The sequence below is a fragment of the Paroedura picta genome, chromosome 3 (genome assembly GCF_049243985.1).
Source record: "Paroedura picta isolate Pp20150507F chromosome 3, Ppicta_v3.0, whole genome shotgun sequence".
NCBI lineage: Eukaryota > Metazoa > Chordata > Lepidosauria > Squamata > Gekkonidae > Paroedura > Paroedura picta.
Window position 1 is genome coordinate 65,446,327 of NC_135371.1, and position 17,305 is coordinate 65,463,631.

General features: G+C 46.1%; 1 protein-coding gene and 1 long non-coding RNA gene across 4 annotated transcripts in view; one reads left to right on the forward strand and one right to left on the reverse strand.

Moving 5' to 3' along the window:
* DAG1 (dystroglycan 1) overlaps positions 1-4,759 on the reverse strand; it is a 128,500-nt gene extending 123,741 nt beyond the window's left edge. The window contains exon 1 of one of the 3 annotated variants that reach the window (XM_077326099.1): positions 4,609-4,759. The gene's annotated coding sequence lies outside the window, so the exon portion shown is untranslated. Of the gene's footprint in view, positions 1-4,492 lie in introns of all 3 variants that reach the window. The other 2 variants (XM_077326100.1, XM_077326102.1) reach the window with 2 other exon arrangements.
* A 66-nt stretch (positions 4,760-4,825) lies between these two features.
* Positions 4,826-17,305, forward strand: part of LOC143832168 (uncharacterized) — a 54,314-nt gene continuing 41,834 nt past the window's right edge. The window contains exon 1 of the long non-coding RNA XR_013229116.1: positions 4,826-5,137. This is a non-coding gene — a long non-coding RNA (uncharacterized LOC143832168). The remainder of the gene's footprint in view (positions 5,138-17,305) is intronic.

A 17,305-nucleotide genomic window follows, 5' to 3' on the forward strand; every position in this document is an offset into this window, starting at 1 on the left:
TCATTTAAGATTAAATATCTCCAGAGAATATCACTGTTTGCTTCCACCAATTGTAAAAACTGCCATGTTTACTCAAGAGCCTTATTGATGACTATTTTTGATAAGGTTTTTGTAAGTCCACACGTATTCATAGACTATTAAAGGGCTACTATTTACATATTTAAGGTTGGCAAGACAGAACTTCTTTGCAGAAGTCATGAATTTTTACTTTGCAAAGCTTATTCTTCAAGATGTTTAATAATGCTTTCAACCAATGTACTTCAGAGTGATATTGGGTCAAGATTGTTTGCAGACAGCTTAGAAGTGTGTAGAGATCTACCTAATTACTAAATTTTTAATATTGGGAGAACATGGGTCAATCCAACAATTAGCATGGCTCATGATGAAACAATTAACAGCATTAGAGGGAGGGATGGCACTGCTTTGCTAGGAAACCTGAAACCCAATAGATTCTGAACTGGAAAGTCTAACCCAGGGTTCTGATGTCACATCAATATGATTCTACATCTTAGTTTTAAAAAGGAATGAAAATCTCAAGTTTATTCACACATTACTGAGGCAGTACAACTGCATTAAAAATATTTTCGTACAGGCCAAATATGCACCACTAAAAGTCAAGGACTTCCTCCAACTTAGCCACACCATCTCAGTTTATATCCAAGTAGAAGAATTCCCAGCAAAAACTGACCTCCAGCACTCTGAGATGTGAGTTGTGTGGAAAAACAGATTCCAAAAATGGTAAATGTTTATGATAAGTCTGCAGTATATAAATACAACAACTCAATACAATAATAAATATATATAACTGCTATAAGAATAAATAGACATCTTGGGTATATGGCATCCAAATTCAAATACTTCTAATTTGTCTTAGAATACCTTATCTCACCTCTGACTTGTACCTGTGTCAATTCTTCTGACACCCTCCTCAAAGATACCAAAGGACATCGCCACCACTGAGCCACAGCCCCTCCCCAGTCTTCAGTTTCCTTTTAAAAGTGATTAATAGACATCCAGAGAGTGCCAGATTTAAATTTTATCATTCATATATCAAGCACAGTCAAAACATTTTGAAATCATATTCATTTACTATCAGCTACTCCAATATTCCTATCACTGAAATATTCCTATCATTGAAATCATATTCATTTACTATCAGCTACTCCAATATTCCTATCACATTTTGATACTGTAACAGTTTCCCAACAAAGGTAACTAATTACATAACCTAGATTCACACAAGTAGCCATGTTGGTCTGACAATAGAACAAAGTCTGAGTCCAGTGGCACATTTAAGGCCAAGTTTAATTCTGGATATATGCTTTCGCGTGCGTACACACTTTCTTCAGATACTTGAAGATATCTGAATATATCTGAAATGCACATGCAAACTTATGCCCCGAATTAAACTTTGTTGGTCTTTGTTGGCCACTGGGCTCAAACTTTGTTCTATTTACATAAACATTTGCCTCCTAATCTGAAAAATAAATGGCCCAATTTTAAATCAAGTCTCGTGGGCAGTGAAGCTATGTCAAAGTAAAGCCCTGAAGTAAGGTATTCAGTGATCCCAGCAATTGTAACAGGAGCTCAGAGAGTGTTTTAAATACACCAGATCCTCCGTACTCATGTGACTACTAGGAGGCCATAGATAGAAGTGAGATACAAATGCCCTTCTTCAAATTCACTGCTGTTTCAAAACCTCAAAGTTTTATCACACATGTTCACATTAAGACACATGTAATCTAAAGAACCACTCTTCCATTAAGAGTGCACTAAAAATAAGGCTAGGTTAGAGCTTTTTCCCCCTTAATACATCTGTCATTTTTAGACTGATACCCCAGGTCCTACCACAATGTACCATAGGTATCAATGGTAGAAAAACAGAATAAAAGACACAAGGTAAAATGTCCTATGTCATGAGTGCAAAGCCAAACTCCTAACTGGTAGTGAGTTACCACTCCTGCTGTGGACTTTCAAATCTTACTTATACTTCAATAATGAGAGATCTTATAAAGTCAGATTCTCAACATAGTCAGGCCACTGCACACAGTGACTGTACAGATCACCATCGTCAATCTAGGGCAGGGGTAGTCAAACTGCAGCCCTCCAGATGTCCATGGACTACAATTCCCATGAGCCCCTTCCAGTGTTTGTTGGCAGGGGCTCATGGGAATTGTAGTCCATGGACATCTGGAAGGTCGCAATTTGACTACCCCTGATCTAGGGATTAACACAGTGATTCTCAAATTTCTGAAAGTTTAAATACTCCCTGCCCCCACTCCCCCAGTTCAGAATGGAGGCACTATATCTGTTATGGGATATAAGAACCTACAATTCTTAAAGTGTTCACTACTGTCTCGTATTTCTATTTTAAAATCAACAACTGATTTATGAATGTACATATAGAAGTTGCTTGCAATGTACTTTCCTACTGTGAAGAACAAGCATGAGTGAAAGGAAAGACTGCAATAAGGAAAAGCCAAAAGAAGCCCTAGTTCTAAAACAAAGGCTTTAGAGAAGTCAAACTTAAACATGCGCAAGCACTCACATTCTATCCACAATAGAGAAGGGAACAACCTAGCTCCTTAAAGCAAAGCAGATCTCAGTGTTACCCTTTGTTCATAAAACTTTTTTTTTTACATCCTTTCATGATTAACCCAAACATTAAGCAGTTCTGTTCACAAATATGTACACAGCTTCACAATTATGTTAGGTGAATGGTACCAACTATAAGTGTTAGAATTTCTTCTATGGAATCCGCTACCTTGCATTCATTAAAACTGCCTCCTTAAGCAAGCCTTCAATCTCACCACCTCTATGTATCTGGGCATAGTAGTAGCATACAGACAGGGATTTCAATATTTTTCCCTACTGTAAAATGAACTGTGCCCAATTTTTGCTGGAGTTATTTCCCCACAACTCACTCCAGTCTATAAGATGCACTTAAGACCAAGTTGATGAGCCCTGTTTAGAGGTTCAGAGGATTCAGCACATCCAATCCCTGCACTGCACACACTGGTACCTTGCCCATCCACATGGCTGACAAGAATAGTTGTAGGTAGAATCAATGCAGCAGTATCCACCTTTTCCTTCTACAATATCCACACTCCCAATTGAACACTGCAACACAAAACCAAGAAAGCTGAGCATGGCCTGCTTCTAAATATACTGAGTATTTTTATAAATTGTTCTGAATGCTTGTATTGGATTAAGCATTTGGAATGCCTTGCTCATTCTGCTTGAGCAAAACAGTCAGCAATCCCTGGTATGATGACAGCATTCCCAACAACAAGAAAGGTTCTAAAGCATCAATTTACAAGTCAATAGAACCTCTGGTGAATAATTGATTCTTTTAAACAAACTTGCATTTAACCTATTCAATGTCAATGATTCCTGCAGGTCTGAGCTCCAAGACACAACACTAAAGCAACTCCAAAATATAAACAGGCATCTACAGGGAAGCAATGTCTCCTACCTAGCCATTATACAGTTTCTAGCACTTTTAATGGTACAAATGCACGCTAAATATGCCAATGGAAAAATACAGTTAGTACTGTGCCTTACTGGGAAGCTGCAAGGATCACTAAAATAGTCAACATCATGTTATTTTCAATAGCCTAAAGTGCTGTATAATTGTCACTTTCTCCTGATCCAGGGCACTGTGGATGCAGGGCCTTTGAAATGGACATAAGACCTCAACATACACATACACATATGGGAACCACAAAAGGTGTCAAAGGAGCATGACAACATCCTTCTGAGATTCCCCGCATTCATAAGTATGAAAAGAAAAATGCTAATACAGAAATGTCTCCGAACACCAGGCTTTGGCCTAAGGCGCCTTGCTCCTGGAAAAGCAACACCAACACAAGGACCTCATCCCTCAACATGGCAGGCAACTGCAGAGAGTTTTGTAAGGAGGAGCCTGCAACGCTCCCGAAATGGGAAAAGGCAGCCGCGGGAGCGCCACATTTCCCCACGCGACAGATGTCCCACATTCTCGGGCGCAAAGACAACACGGATGCGCCGAGGCCACTCGGGTCCTCCCTGGGTCCTTCAAAGGTGCCGACCCTTCCCATACATCTCAGCACAACCCGCACCGCCAGGGCTGCTCCCCAAGGCAACGCTCGCTCGCCAGCTGCACCTGCCGAGGACTTCCTTTGCAAATCAAGAGCCAGCAGCCCACCCGTCCCCTGCAATCCAGCCGCCCTCCAGGCTCCCTCCCTGCCAGCCACACGCCTCACAGAGGCAGCAGGAGGAGGGCAGCGGCCCAGGCCCGCCGAGAGACGTCCCCGCACGAGCTCAGCCAACGGGGACGGAGGGCTGGGGGAGGAGGCAGGAAGCGGGGGCTGGAGGCGCAGGGTCCCAAAGCCGCCCGGGGGTCCGGCTCCGCCCCAAGCGCCAGGGAGGCCTTTCTAGCCGCACAGATCCCGGGCCTGTTCGGGCCCCGGTCGCCGCCGCGCCAGAAAGCGCCTCTGGGACGACAGCTTACCTACTGCGGCGCGCGGTCCCTACGAAGCCCGGCCCGCGAGAAGGCCGCTTCCTCCGGGGACTCGCCGCCGGCACAGCGACCGACGGATCAGGCGACCGAGCAAGCGCGACACGTACCTGGGGGAGGGGCGGCGCACAGGAGCCTAGCAACCACCGGCACGAGAGCTCTGCAGCCAATCACGAAGCCTTCCCCGGCCGAGCGGCAGCGCAGCGCCGCGCAGCTCACCAGCGTCTGCCCGCTCGGCTCGCGGCGGCCCGACCCAACCCGCCAGGCTCCGCCTCAAGCGCATCCGCTCCCCCTACCCAAGCCCAGGACACGCCCTCCATGAAGCCACGCCCCGAATCCCGGCGCGCAAAACTCATCGATGCTCGTTGCCTTAGCCGCGCCCACGGGCGTCTGCATTTCAAAGACCGCGAATCAAAGGCTCGAGTCCACGCCCATCATCACACTTCGTATTGGGTAATGGACGGGTAAAAAGATAGAGGCCGCGGCTTGCTTCGCTATTGGTCAATCCTGAAAATTCTTGTAGGCGTGGCTCAGGCAGCGCGCCTTTTCCCACCTGCAGACCCCGCCCAGCCCTTTTCTTTTCAGAAGTGGGACAAAGACCTGGGAAAGGAGCAGAGTCTCTGAAGCCCATTTTCTCTGGTAACTGAGCCTATTTATAAATCGTTATCCTTAATCCTAGAGTTGCAGTTGTTGGTGCTCAGTGGAGAATATGTTCTGCACATGCTCAGATATGACAAGATAAGGAAATTTTAAAAGTAATAAATATTGGGATGTTAAACTGAAGGTTGGCTATATTGCTGTTGTCTTTGTCTGAGGGTGTATTTGGGTGTGGGTTTTTTTAGATGTATAAGGTCCCAAGTTCTGGCTGGGAGGCAACGTTTCTAAAGCCAATAAATTCTGCCTTAGACTGGACAGCTCCACCTTGTCAAATTCCAAGAGATCATGAGGCAGTGCTTAGGGAAAGCAGAGTTTGGGCATGGGAGGGAGCTCAGCAAAAATATGATACCTTCTGAATCTCCAGGAGAATTTATTTCAGTAGTCTAGAGCAGTGGTCCCCAACCCGCGGGGACCCTTCACCAAAGCGGCCGATTAGCTTGTGGCCCGGCAAGCTTCTCGCTTCGGGAGGGGAGGGAAGAGAAGCTTGCCGAGCCGTGAGCTAATTGGCCGCTTTAGCGGCTGATTTGCTCGCGGCCCGGAGGGGCCGGGAGGGGAAGCCGCAGCCACCGGCATGGTGGCGCAAATGCGCAGGCTGCCGCGCACGTGCATTTCTGCCCCTGCCGGGCGCATACGCGCGTGCGCGGCAGTCCACACATGCGTGTTTGCGCTGGGGCTGCTGCGCGTGCACAGGCCCCCGGGCCGCCCTCTCCCCCCACTACGCTGCAGCGGTCCGCGGCAAGCGGAAGCTTGCGGACCGCTGGTCTAGAGAGCAGCTGTAATTCCAGAAATATGCCAGACCCCAGTAGATGGTTGGCAACCTGAAAGCCACTTAGATGGAATATCATCTGCTAACTCCATGGTTTTCATGGTTAAAGAAGGGCAGGTAAACATGGAATAATAATCACAAATCCTGAAGGACTGAAGTACTTAACAAAACATCGACCAAATTTAGGACTTGTAGCCTATGTCAATTTCATCTTGAATGCAAAAGAGCAGCTCACTGAATAGGCCATGCTTTATTTATTTGTTTGTTTGTATTTTTAGACCACCCATTTTTTTACAGCTCTGGGTGGTTTACATTGAACATTGCATAAATTTACATGGAACATTATAACAATCTATAACATTATACAGATTTTAATAGAACATCACAACAATCTATCAGGTAACAATTCACAACACAATATGAATAACAACAACACTGGTGAGATCAAATAGTTCAGTCATTGAAGGGCGTTGGGGGGGCAGCAGATGTTCTGAATCAGTCGGCCTCAAGCGAATGCCTGGTGGAGGAGCTCCCTTTTGCTGGCCCTGCAGAATTGTGGATGTGGAAGTTCAGGCAGGGCTCTGATCTCCTCTGGGAGCTCATTCCACCAGGTGGGGGCCAGGACAAAGAAGGCTCCGGCCCTTGTTGAGGCCCGACACACTTCTCTGGGGCCAGGGATCTGCAGCCAGTTGGAGGTGGCGGAGCGTAAGACTTTTGGGGGGTTATAGGCAGGGCGGCGGTCTCTCAGATACACTGGGCCCAAACCGCGTACGGCCTCAAAGGTGATTACCAGAACCTTAAGCTTACTCCGGAATTCAACTGGGAGCTAGCCAAGTTGTTGGAGTACCAGCCGGATGTGGGATCCCCATGATGTTTTAGCGAGGATCCTAGCTGCAGCATTCTGCACCAGTTGTAGTTTCTGGATTAAGGATAAAGGTAGGCCTGCGTAGAGTGAGTTGCAGACGTCCAGTCTAGAGGTGACCGTCGCATGGATCACTGTGGCTAGGTGCTCTGGGTCCAGGTAGGGAGCTAGTAGCTTAGCTTGGCGGAGGTGGTAAAATGCCAGCTGCACTGCCTTTGTGACCTGGACTTCCATTGTAAGAGAAGCATCCAGGATCACGCCCAGGTTCCTGGCAGAGTGCGTTGCTAAGAGCTGCATACTGTTCAGGGTGGGCAGACGTGCTTCCATGGTCCCTTCCTACACAACCACAGGACCTCCATCTTTGCAGGGATGAGCTTCAGATAACTCTGCTTGATCCATTTTGTCCCTGCTTCCGACATCTGGCTAAGGGTTCTGGGGGAGGGTCAGGGCAGTAATCCATCAGGAGGAAGAGCTGGGTGTCATCCGCATATTGGTGGCAACCCAGCCCAAACCTCCGCACCAGCTGAGCCGGGGGCACATAAAGATGTTAAATAAGAGAAGAGAGGATTGCTCCTTGTGGGACTCCACATGTGAGCTGGTGCCAGTTAGATACTCTCTCTCTCCTATCACTACCCTCTGTCCAGGACCCTGGAGGAAGGAAATCAGCCATTTAAGGGCTGTTCCCCGTATCCTGTTATCAGCTAGGCAGAGAACTAGGTGCTCATGATCTACTGTGTCAAACGATACTGAAAGGTCTAATAGTATGAGCCGTACTAACCCACCTCGGCCTAGCTGACATCGGAGGTTGTCCATCAGGACGACTAGCACTGTCTCTACTAAGGTTGTGTGCTGCGGTGTCTGAATTGGCCGTTCCAGGCCTATGCAGCCCGCACCGTGCAAGGGGAGGGGAGGCGCGGGCACCAGTGTGCAACTCAGGGTACACACACAGGCGCGGATTTCCGCACCTGCATGTGTGAGCCGACTGACGCACCGGCACCCATGCCTCCCTTTCCTCCACCCCATGGCACAGCACTGGCTGCATCGGCCTGGAACAGCTGATTCGGACGCCACCTGGCCCCAACCTGGTGGGATGAGCTCCCAAAAGAGCTAAGGGCCCTGCAGGATCTACCAGCTTTCCGCAGGGCCTGCAAGACGGAGCTCTTCCTCCAGGCATATGGTTGAGGCCAGGGCAGCTCTCCCACTAATCCATCAGAGGATCCCCTCCAATATTGAGATTTCTAACATCGAGATCATTGTTAGATCTATTGTATTGGTGCCTCCCTCTTCTGAATATTATTCTCTCCATCAGGCTGAACTTGGGGGGAACTCAGGTAACTAAGATCAGAATTGTGACCACCGCTGCTATATATTATATGTAACTTTTGTTGATGTTAATTGGGGTTTTTATGGGGATTTTATTGTGTTTTAACTATTTATGTTGTAAACCGCCCTGAGGCCTATGTGGAGAAGGGCGGTCTAAAAATTAAATAATAATAATAATGCACAACCCTAGTCTCTACCCCATGGCTAGGCCGGAAACCCAACTGAAATGTATCAAGGGCAGAAGTTTCCTTCAGGAATGCAGATATTTGGTCCGCAGCAGCCCTTTCAATTAACTTCCCCAGAAATGCTAGTTGCGAAGCGGGGTGCTAGTTGTCAGGCTCCTGCAGAGCCAGAAATGGTTTTCTGAGCAGCGAGCGTACCACTGCCTCTTTTAATCACTCCGGGAATTCTCCTGTTGAGAAGGAGAAGATTATTTCCTGGAGGGGGGCTCCTATTCTTATGTCTGTTGTTTTTAGGAACCACAATGGGCATGGGTCTAGTGGGCAAGTGGTTGAGATGTGTCTAGTGGGTCGAGATTTTATCTGCAAAGTGACTTGCAAATGTCTCACAGCTAATGTCCAATTGGCTATTATTTTGGCGCCCTTCATCAAGGGCGGTGAGAGATCGGACTATCTGAATAATTTTGCTGGGCATGAGTGTGTAGACGCGATGCTAGACAAGTAAAAGTTGTGTTTCACTGACTCCACGGCCATCTCATAGGCTCTTAACTGCATTCTCTAAGATGTTCTTGGTTATTTGTTGTGAGTCTTCCGCCAAACTTGCTCTAGTCGTTTCAGTTCCCATTTATTCCAGTGTAGCTCCTCAGTATACCAGGGAGCCCACTTGAGACAGGGACGGAGGGGACATTTGGGAGCTATCTAGTCAATGGCAGGCAGCATTCTGTCATGCCAGTCACTGACCAGTCCATCTAGAGAAGTGCCAGGAGGCATTGGGTCCCACAGAGCATTCAGGAATCCAATTGGATCCATAAGTCTCTGCGGGCGAGCTGAAATGTGCTCGGTGCCCAATACAGCAGGAGGTGGCAACCTAAGCCGGGTCTTCAGGGAATAGTGATCCAACCATAGTATGGCAGTAGTCATGACCAGATCCACACTCAACCCCGCACCGAAAATCAGGTCCAGGGTGTGACCTGCTTGGTGGGTAGGGCCAACAACAAATTGCGAGAGCCCTAGCATCATCATGGCTAACACCAGGTCCAGCCTGTTGCCAGAAGACGGCAGTTCCGCATGGACATTAAAGTCCCCCAGAATTAGTAGTCTGGGGAACTGTAATGTCCAGGCAGCGGCCACCTCTAGCAGGGCAGGCCGGGCATCTGGAGGTGCATTGGGCACATGATACACCAGCCACATGGCTACGCTCTTGGTTGTGCCCCACCCGAGGCCAACACATCCAATTCCTGGGATTATCGGTGCAGGGAGAGCCCTGAAGGAGATGTTATTATGGATCAGGATTGTCACTCCTCCTCCCCACCCCACAGTCCGCAACTTTTGTTAAATGTTTAGCTTGGATGAGACAAATGACTGTTTGGAGCTGACATGCAGAAATCTTTAAGATAGTTTTGTGGTATTTCTCAAACATTGTAATGGGATACATAAAGGAGCCAGTCACTAAGTTTTTTGTATCTAAACCAATTAAACTTTTATAGGTTACAGTTAATTTATTTAAATAGTCATATCCCACTTGATCTCCATACAGGAAACTGAAAGCAGTTTACTTATAGAATATACAAAAAAACACTGCAAATAGAGGTATGCAAACAAGCACACTTTGCCCAATGATGGGATACAAAGTCAAACTGATTCTGGCAGCAGACTTTGTGCAGGGCCACAGGCCAAGAACACTTTGGCTCTTGCCCTTTGGCTTATGCCTTTGGACAAGCCCACAGTTAAATTATTTTCAGAATAGAAAGGCCAGATGTTCAGCCACAGGTGTTGTTCAGCTGGCTCAGATCATCCCAATCTCTTTGCCTCCTTAAGTACTAGAATGAGCACTTTAAATTGTGCCTGAAAGAGGCCTGTTGAACCAGTGCAGATGTTAACATGGCCATTCAACCTTCATCAGTCTTTACTATATAACCCAGGCTCACAGGGGCTCATGGGAATTGTAGTCCATGAACATCTGGAGGACCACAGGTTGACTACCCCTGATATAACCAACTCAACTTTCTTCTGCCAAACTCAGAATCTAACAAGCTGCCAGTCTAAGAAAGGGCCAGGGGGAGAGTCTTGTAAGCCCTGTCTTAGTCTTTGTGCTGTACGATTAAAACAGCCATATACATTTTTGAGGGAGTCACACATAAAAAATGAAAAGTAGAGCCAAGATTTTCCAAGACATTGTAATGCAATGCTGTAAATATATATAATATTTAAACCAGATGCAAGGTTACCCCACAAGAAATAACAGAACAAAGAATAATATAACATAGTATATCCTGGACAGACAGTATACAGATTGAAACAAGGAGATCAAGTTAGACTACTGAGTGCCCCACTAAATGCAATAGTACTTACTTTTGAGTACTGAAACATAGGCCAAGGCTACACATGAATAGGAATTGCAGCTAAGAAGCGTGCTGCTGTAATCAGCAGTGAGTGTCATTTGTCTTTATATCAGGTGTGTTCCCTTACTATGTACAGTTTCACAGTAATTGACAAAGTGCATGCACATAAAAGATTATACCTTGAATGAAATTTTGTTGGTCTTAAAGTAGAAGACTTGGTTCTTATATGGTGCTTTTCTCTACTCAAAGGTGTCTCAGAATGGCTTATATTTTCCTTCCCTTTCCTCTCCCCACAACAGACACCCTGTGAGCTGGGTGAGGCTGAGAGGGCCCTGATATCACTGCATGGTCAGAACAGCTTTATCTGTGCTGTGGCGAGCCCAAGGCCACCCAGCTGGCTGCATGTGGGGGAGTGGGGAATCAAACCCGGCTCACCAGATTAGAAGTCCGTGCTCCTAACCACTGGACTCAAATTTCATTCTGCCGCTTCAGGCCAACACAGCTACCCACCTAAATCTAACTATTTTATGTACAAGAAACTTTTGTAATGCTTTGGTTTAAAAAATATTGTCTCTCTAAAGCAGGGGTCCTCAAACTACGGCCCGCGGGCCAAATCCGGCCCGGAGATGATTTTTATCCGGCCCGCCGGGTGTTTTTCCCTCCAGCTGCCTGTCACTTAGCAGCCGACTCCCTGCAGTGCGCATGTGTGAAATTTGAGCTGCACTCTCTGACTTCCCGCCTTTTCTCCGCCTCTTCATTCTTCCTCTCAGTCTCTGGCATGATTGGAGGGATAACGAGTGTCCCTGTGCAAAGCCAGCGGCTGCCTGATCGAGGTTAAAAACAAGCTAGGGTTTTTTTTTTACGTTAGGAGAGCCTTTTTTAAAGTTAGGAGAGCCTTTTTTCTTCAGTTGGTAAGTTGGCTTGAGCTTAGAGTGGCAAGGGGAAATTGAGGTTTGCAAGGCAGCACAGGGTCTGCAGCGCACAGCGGCTGCCCTAGAAAAACTCTGCTCTTGCAAGGATTTTAATCTTTACCCCTCCCCTCCCCCCCCTTCCTGTCGGATCTTTTTTGCCAAGCTCTCCATTGTCAGCTGCCTTCCTCTGAAGAGAGACCCGGTCCCCCCCCCCCCCATCACATTTTTTTTAACATTAGGAGAGCCTTTTTTTGAAGTTGGTTAGTTGGTTGGGGTGGTTTCTAGGTGGGTGGCATCACAATGATAATGCAAATGGTCAGTGCTCAGAGGAAATGAAAATGGTCAGTGCTCAGTGTTATTGCATGGGAACTTAATCCAGCTCTGCAGACAGCCAAGGAGTAGGAAACCCAATTTAATTGACAGTAGAAGAAGAAGAAGAGTTGGCTCTTATATGCCGCTGTTCTCTACCTGAAGGAGTCTGAAGCGGCTTACAATCCCCTTCCCTTCCCCACAACAGACACCCTGTGAGGGAGGGGAGGCTGAGAGAGCCCTGAGATTACTGAAGAAGAAGAGTTGGTTCTTATATGCCGCTTTTCTCTATCCAAAGGAGGCTCAAAGTGGTTTACAGTCGCCTTCCCTTTCCTCTCCCCACAACAGGCACCCTGTGAGGGAGGTGAGGCTGAGAGAGGCCTGATATTACTGAAGGAGAAGAAGAGCTGGTTCTTATATACCGCTTTTCTCTACCCAAAGGAGACTCAAAGCGGCTTACAGTCGCCTTCCCTTTCCTCTCCCCACAACAGACACCCTGTGAGGTGGGTGAGGCTGAGAGAGCCCTGATATCACTGCTTGGTCACAACAGTTTTATCAGTGCTGTGGAGAGCCCAAGGTCACCCAGCTGGCTGCATGTGGGGGAGGTGCAGAATTGAACCTGGCATGCCAGATTAGAAGTCCGCACTCCTAACCACTACACCAAACTGCATTTATATTCTGATTGCTATTCAGTTGTGTATGGTGTTGTATGCTGTGTGCTGTGTAAGCCCTGGTTCATACTGTTGTGATCTCTGAGCAGTGCGAGTTCAGCCATGTGCTTGTATGGCTGAACTCACATTAAATTTGGAAGAAAAAAGGCATATGTGCCTTCTTTTTTCCTGCAGTGGAATCTGATTGCATGGGTCTTAATCTCACCTATGCAATCAGATTCCTATGCGAGTTCACAAATCGCAGTGCGGTTTGCACCGGGTAGTGTGAACTGGAATGGTGGTGGAGGAACCAGCTCTGTAATTGTGCCGGTTCCCACATCATACCAGTTTGAGCCTGAGATAAAAGTGGAGTTCCACCAATATGGGCACTGGTGAGGCTGAAATGATGTGGACTGGCAAGGCTACATTGATGGGCACTGATCAGACTGCATTGATGGGCAGTGCAGTCTGTATGTCTGTGTGTGGGCAAAGTTATTGCTGGTATATTGTTTTTGTAGTGCTTGGTATTTTACTAATAGCTATTTGTAATCCCTAGGAAACAATGATATCAAGAAAGAGAAAAATTGACTCGGAGTGTAGGATATTTAAAGAACAGTGGACTTATGATTACTTTTTCATGCAGTACAACGAAAAAGCTGTGTGTTTGATATGCCAGAATATAGTGTCTGTGTTCAAAGAATACAATTTGCGTCGACACTATCAAACTCAACATAAAGATAAATATGATTGTTTGGTCAGAGAAGTGAGAAAAGATAAAATATTAAAACTGAAAACTATGTTGACAACTCAGCAAAATACTTTTGTGAAGCAGAAGCAGCTAAATATTTCAGCACTGCAAGAAAGTTTTCAAGTTGCCAAGCTAATAGCGTGCACTGGCAGACCATCCGTGGAGTGAGAATTTGTTAAAGAATGCCTTCTTTCTGTAGCCAAAGTGATGTGTCCAGAGAAGACAGATTTATTTAGTACAGTGAGTCTTTCAGGACCTACAATTACACGAAGGACTGAAAAAATGGGAGACAATTTACATCAGCATTTGCAAAACTCTGCAAAAAAACTTTCCTATTTTTCCTTGGCACTCGACGAAAGTAATGATGTTCGTCATTCTGCAGAACTTCTAATTTTTATTTGTGGGATGAATGACTATTTTGAAGTCACAGAAGAGCTTGCTGCACTGCAAAGCATCAAAGGAACAACTACAGGAGAGGATATCTATGAAAAGGTTTGCCAGACTGTGAATGGTTTGGAGCTGGACTGGGCTAAACTAGCCAGTGTGACAACTGATGGTGCTCCTAGCATGGTGGGGTCTAAGAAAGGAGTAATTGCTCGTATGAGATGGACAAACATAACCATTCTCATCCAATAGCCATACACTGCCTCATCCACCAACAAGCGCTGTGTAGTAAATCACTGAAGTGGGACTCTGTTATGAAAATTGTGGTATCTTGTGTTAACTTCATTAAAGCTAATGCACTAAACCACAGACAATTTCAGGAATTTCTGTCTGAGCTAAATGTTGCCTATGAAGATGTTCTGTACCACACAGAGGTCCGTTGGCTGAGTCGAGGGAGAGTTTTGAAACATTTCTATGACTTACTTCCACAGATTACATCTTTTCTGCTTTCCAAAAAACAAAGAAGTACCAGAGTTCAATGATCCAGAATGGAAATGGCACCTTGCCTTTCTGACAGATGTAACAGAGCTACTCAACAGTTTCAATGTGCAACTTCAAGGAAAGAGGAAGCTCATCTGTGATATGCAATCACATGTGAAAGCATTTGAAGTAAAATTAGGCCTCATCAAACAAGTGAAGGAGGAAAATTTCTGCCATCTCCCCACAACTCAAAATCTGTTAGCGGAAAAACCATTGGTTGCATTCCCAAACAAAACATGTGTGGATTCACTGGAAAAGTTGCAAAAGGAATTCCAATTTAGATTTAAAGGGCTTCATTTCTATGAACAGGACATACAGCTTTTCCGTAACCCATTTTCTATTGACATTGAAAATGTGGATACAATTTACCAAATGGAACTGGCTGATTTGCAGAATTGTGACTCTCTGAAAGATGCATTCAAGTCAAGTAGCCTTCTTAATTTTTATGCATCTCTCCCCTCTGAGACATATCCTAATCTCAGGAACCATGCCCTCAAAATGACAACCATCTTTGGCAGCACTTATGTCTGTGAACAGACTTTTTCCAGAATTAAACATCTGAAATCTTCAACCAGATCTAGACTAACTGATGCACACTTGCATCACTTGTCACGACTAGCAGTGACAAATATGGAACCGGACATTGACCATCTCATTAGCCATAAACAGGCCCATAGTTCCCATTAAAATACTGGCAAGTTTGTTGATTTAATTTTCCTTGTTCATTTTTAATATTGTATTTGTTCCCGTTTTGTTTTGTTTTTAAACTTCAAAATAAGATATGTGCAGTATACATAGGAAATTGTTCAGTCCGGCCCTCCAACGGTCTGAGGGACAGTGAACTGGCCCCCTGTTTTAAAAGTTTGAGGACCACTGCTCTAAAGTCAGTACTTATTCTCCCTCTAGGTCAGGAGGACAGCTTGGTGGGTGATTTCCCATCTCTCTTTGAGGGATGCAGGTCAAAGGAAAACTTCCTGTCTCCCTGTTGGGAAACGCCCTCCTCTTGCCAGTCTTCTTCCTGCCTCACACGGGGAAGCATGCACACTAGAAGTCTCCTGCTTGGAAGAGAATTTTTCTTTACAACCCCTGTTCCAACAATTTTTCCTGCTCCCCTGCTAGCCTTCCCTCCTGCTATTCCTTTTTTCTTTCCCGCCCTCCCCTTGGTTGTTCTGAGAGAAAGAGCAGAGAGTGACTTTGAAGCAGGGAGCTGAGCACATGGCTGCTTGTTAGCAGTGGTCATTTTGGATTGCTTTCCTTTCGCTTTTTTCCTTGCATTTATTTTTCCCACTGCTGGGAGATGACCTCCAGCAGGCGGGAACGCAATTTTTTGTCTGAGGACGAGCAACACTCTCAGGAGGCCCCAGAGGGGCCAGTTGATTCCAGAGATGTCACAGCCACTGTGGCACAAGGAACCTTGGCGCAAACGGCCCCCCAGGAGCAAGGACAGCGCTCCTTTTCGCACTGGGCCGCTTCGGAACTGTGCCACCCCCCCAAGCCGTCTGACTCAGCGGCTACGGGAGAGGGGCCTAATCCTGGGACTTCCTCAGCGGGGAAACGGCGGAGGACCGATCCTGAAGGTCCACAACATGTGAGACAGAACCAGCCTGAGGAACTGGGTAACGTTGAGTCTATGGCAGAATGTTTTAAATTACCTGCTAAATTCTTTTGTTGTTGTTGTTATGTGCGAAGTCGTGTCCGACCCATCGCGACCCCATGGACAATGATCCTCCAGGCCTTCCTGTCCTCTACCATTCCCTAGAGTCCTTTTAAGTTTGCACCTACTGCTTCAGTGACTCCATCCATCCACCTCATTCTCTGTCGTCCCCTTCTTCTTTGGCCCTCGATCACTCCTAGCATTAGGCTCTTCTCCAGGGAGTCCTTCCTTCTCATGAGGTGGCCAAAGTATTTGAGTTTCATCTTCAGGATCTGGCCTTCTAAAGAGCAGTCAGGGCTGATCTCCTCTAGGACTGACCGGTTTGTTCGCCTTGCAATCCAAGGGACTCGCAAGAGTCTTCTCCAGCACCAGAGTTCAAAAGCCTCAATTCTTTGACGCTCGGCCTTCCTTATGGTCCAACTTTCGCAGCCATACATTGCAACTGGGAATACCATAGCCTTGACTAAACGCACTTTTGTTGGCAGGGTGATGTCTCTGCTTTTTAGGATGCTGTCTAGCTTTGCCATAGCTTTCCTCCCCAGGAGCAAGCGTCTTTTAATTTCTTTGCTGCAGTCCCCATCTGCAGTGATCTTGGAGCCCAGGAAAATAAAATCTGTCACTATCTCCATTTCTTCCCCATCTATTTGCCAGGAATTGAGAGGGCCGGCTGCCATGATCTTTGTTTTCTTGATGTTGAGTTTCAAGCCAACTTTTGCACTCTCCTCCTTCACCCGAATCAACAGGCTCTTTAGTTCCTCTTCCCTTTCTGCCATTAGAGTGGTATCATCTGCATATCTGAGGTTGTTGATATTTCTCCCTGCAATCTTGATCCCAATTTGTGACTCCTCTAATCCCGCCTTTCTCATGATGTGCTCCGCATACAAGTTAAATAGACAAGACGACAGTATACAGCCTTGCCGAACTCCTTTCTCAATTTTGAACCAATCCGTGATTCCATGTTCAGTTCTCATTGTTGCTTCTTGACCTGCATATAAATTTCTCAAGAGACAAATAAGATGCTCTGGTATTCCCATCTCTTTAAGAACTTGCCACAATTTGTTGTGCTCTACACAATCAAAGGCTTTTGCATAGTCAATGAAGCAGAAGTAGATGTTCTTCTGGTACTCCCTAGCCTTTTCCATGATCCAGCGTATGTTGGCAATTTGATCTCTAGTTCCTCTGCCTCTTTGAAATCCTGCCTGTACTTCTGGAAGTTCTCGGTCCACATATTGCTGGAGCCTAGCTTGTAGGATTTTGAGCATAACTTTGCTAGCATGAGAAATGAGTGCAATGGTGCGGTAGTTTGAACATTCTTTGGCATTGCCCTTCTTTGGGATTGGAATGTAAACTGACCTTTTCCAATCCTGTGGCCATTGCTGAATTTTCCAAATTTGCTGACATATTGAGTGTAGCACTTTTACTGCATCGTCCTTTAAGATTTTGAATAGTTCAACTGGAATGCTGTCACCACCACTAGCTTTA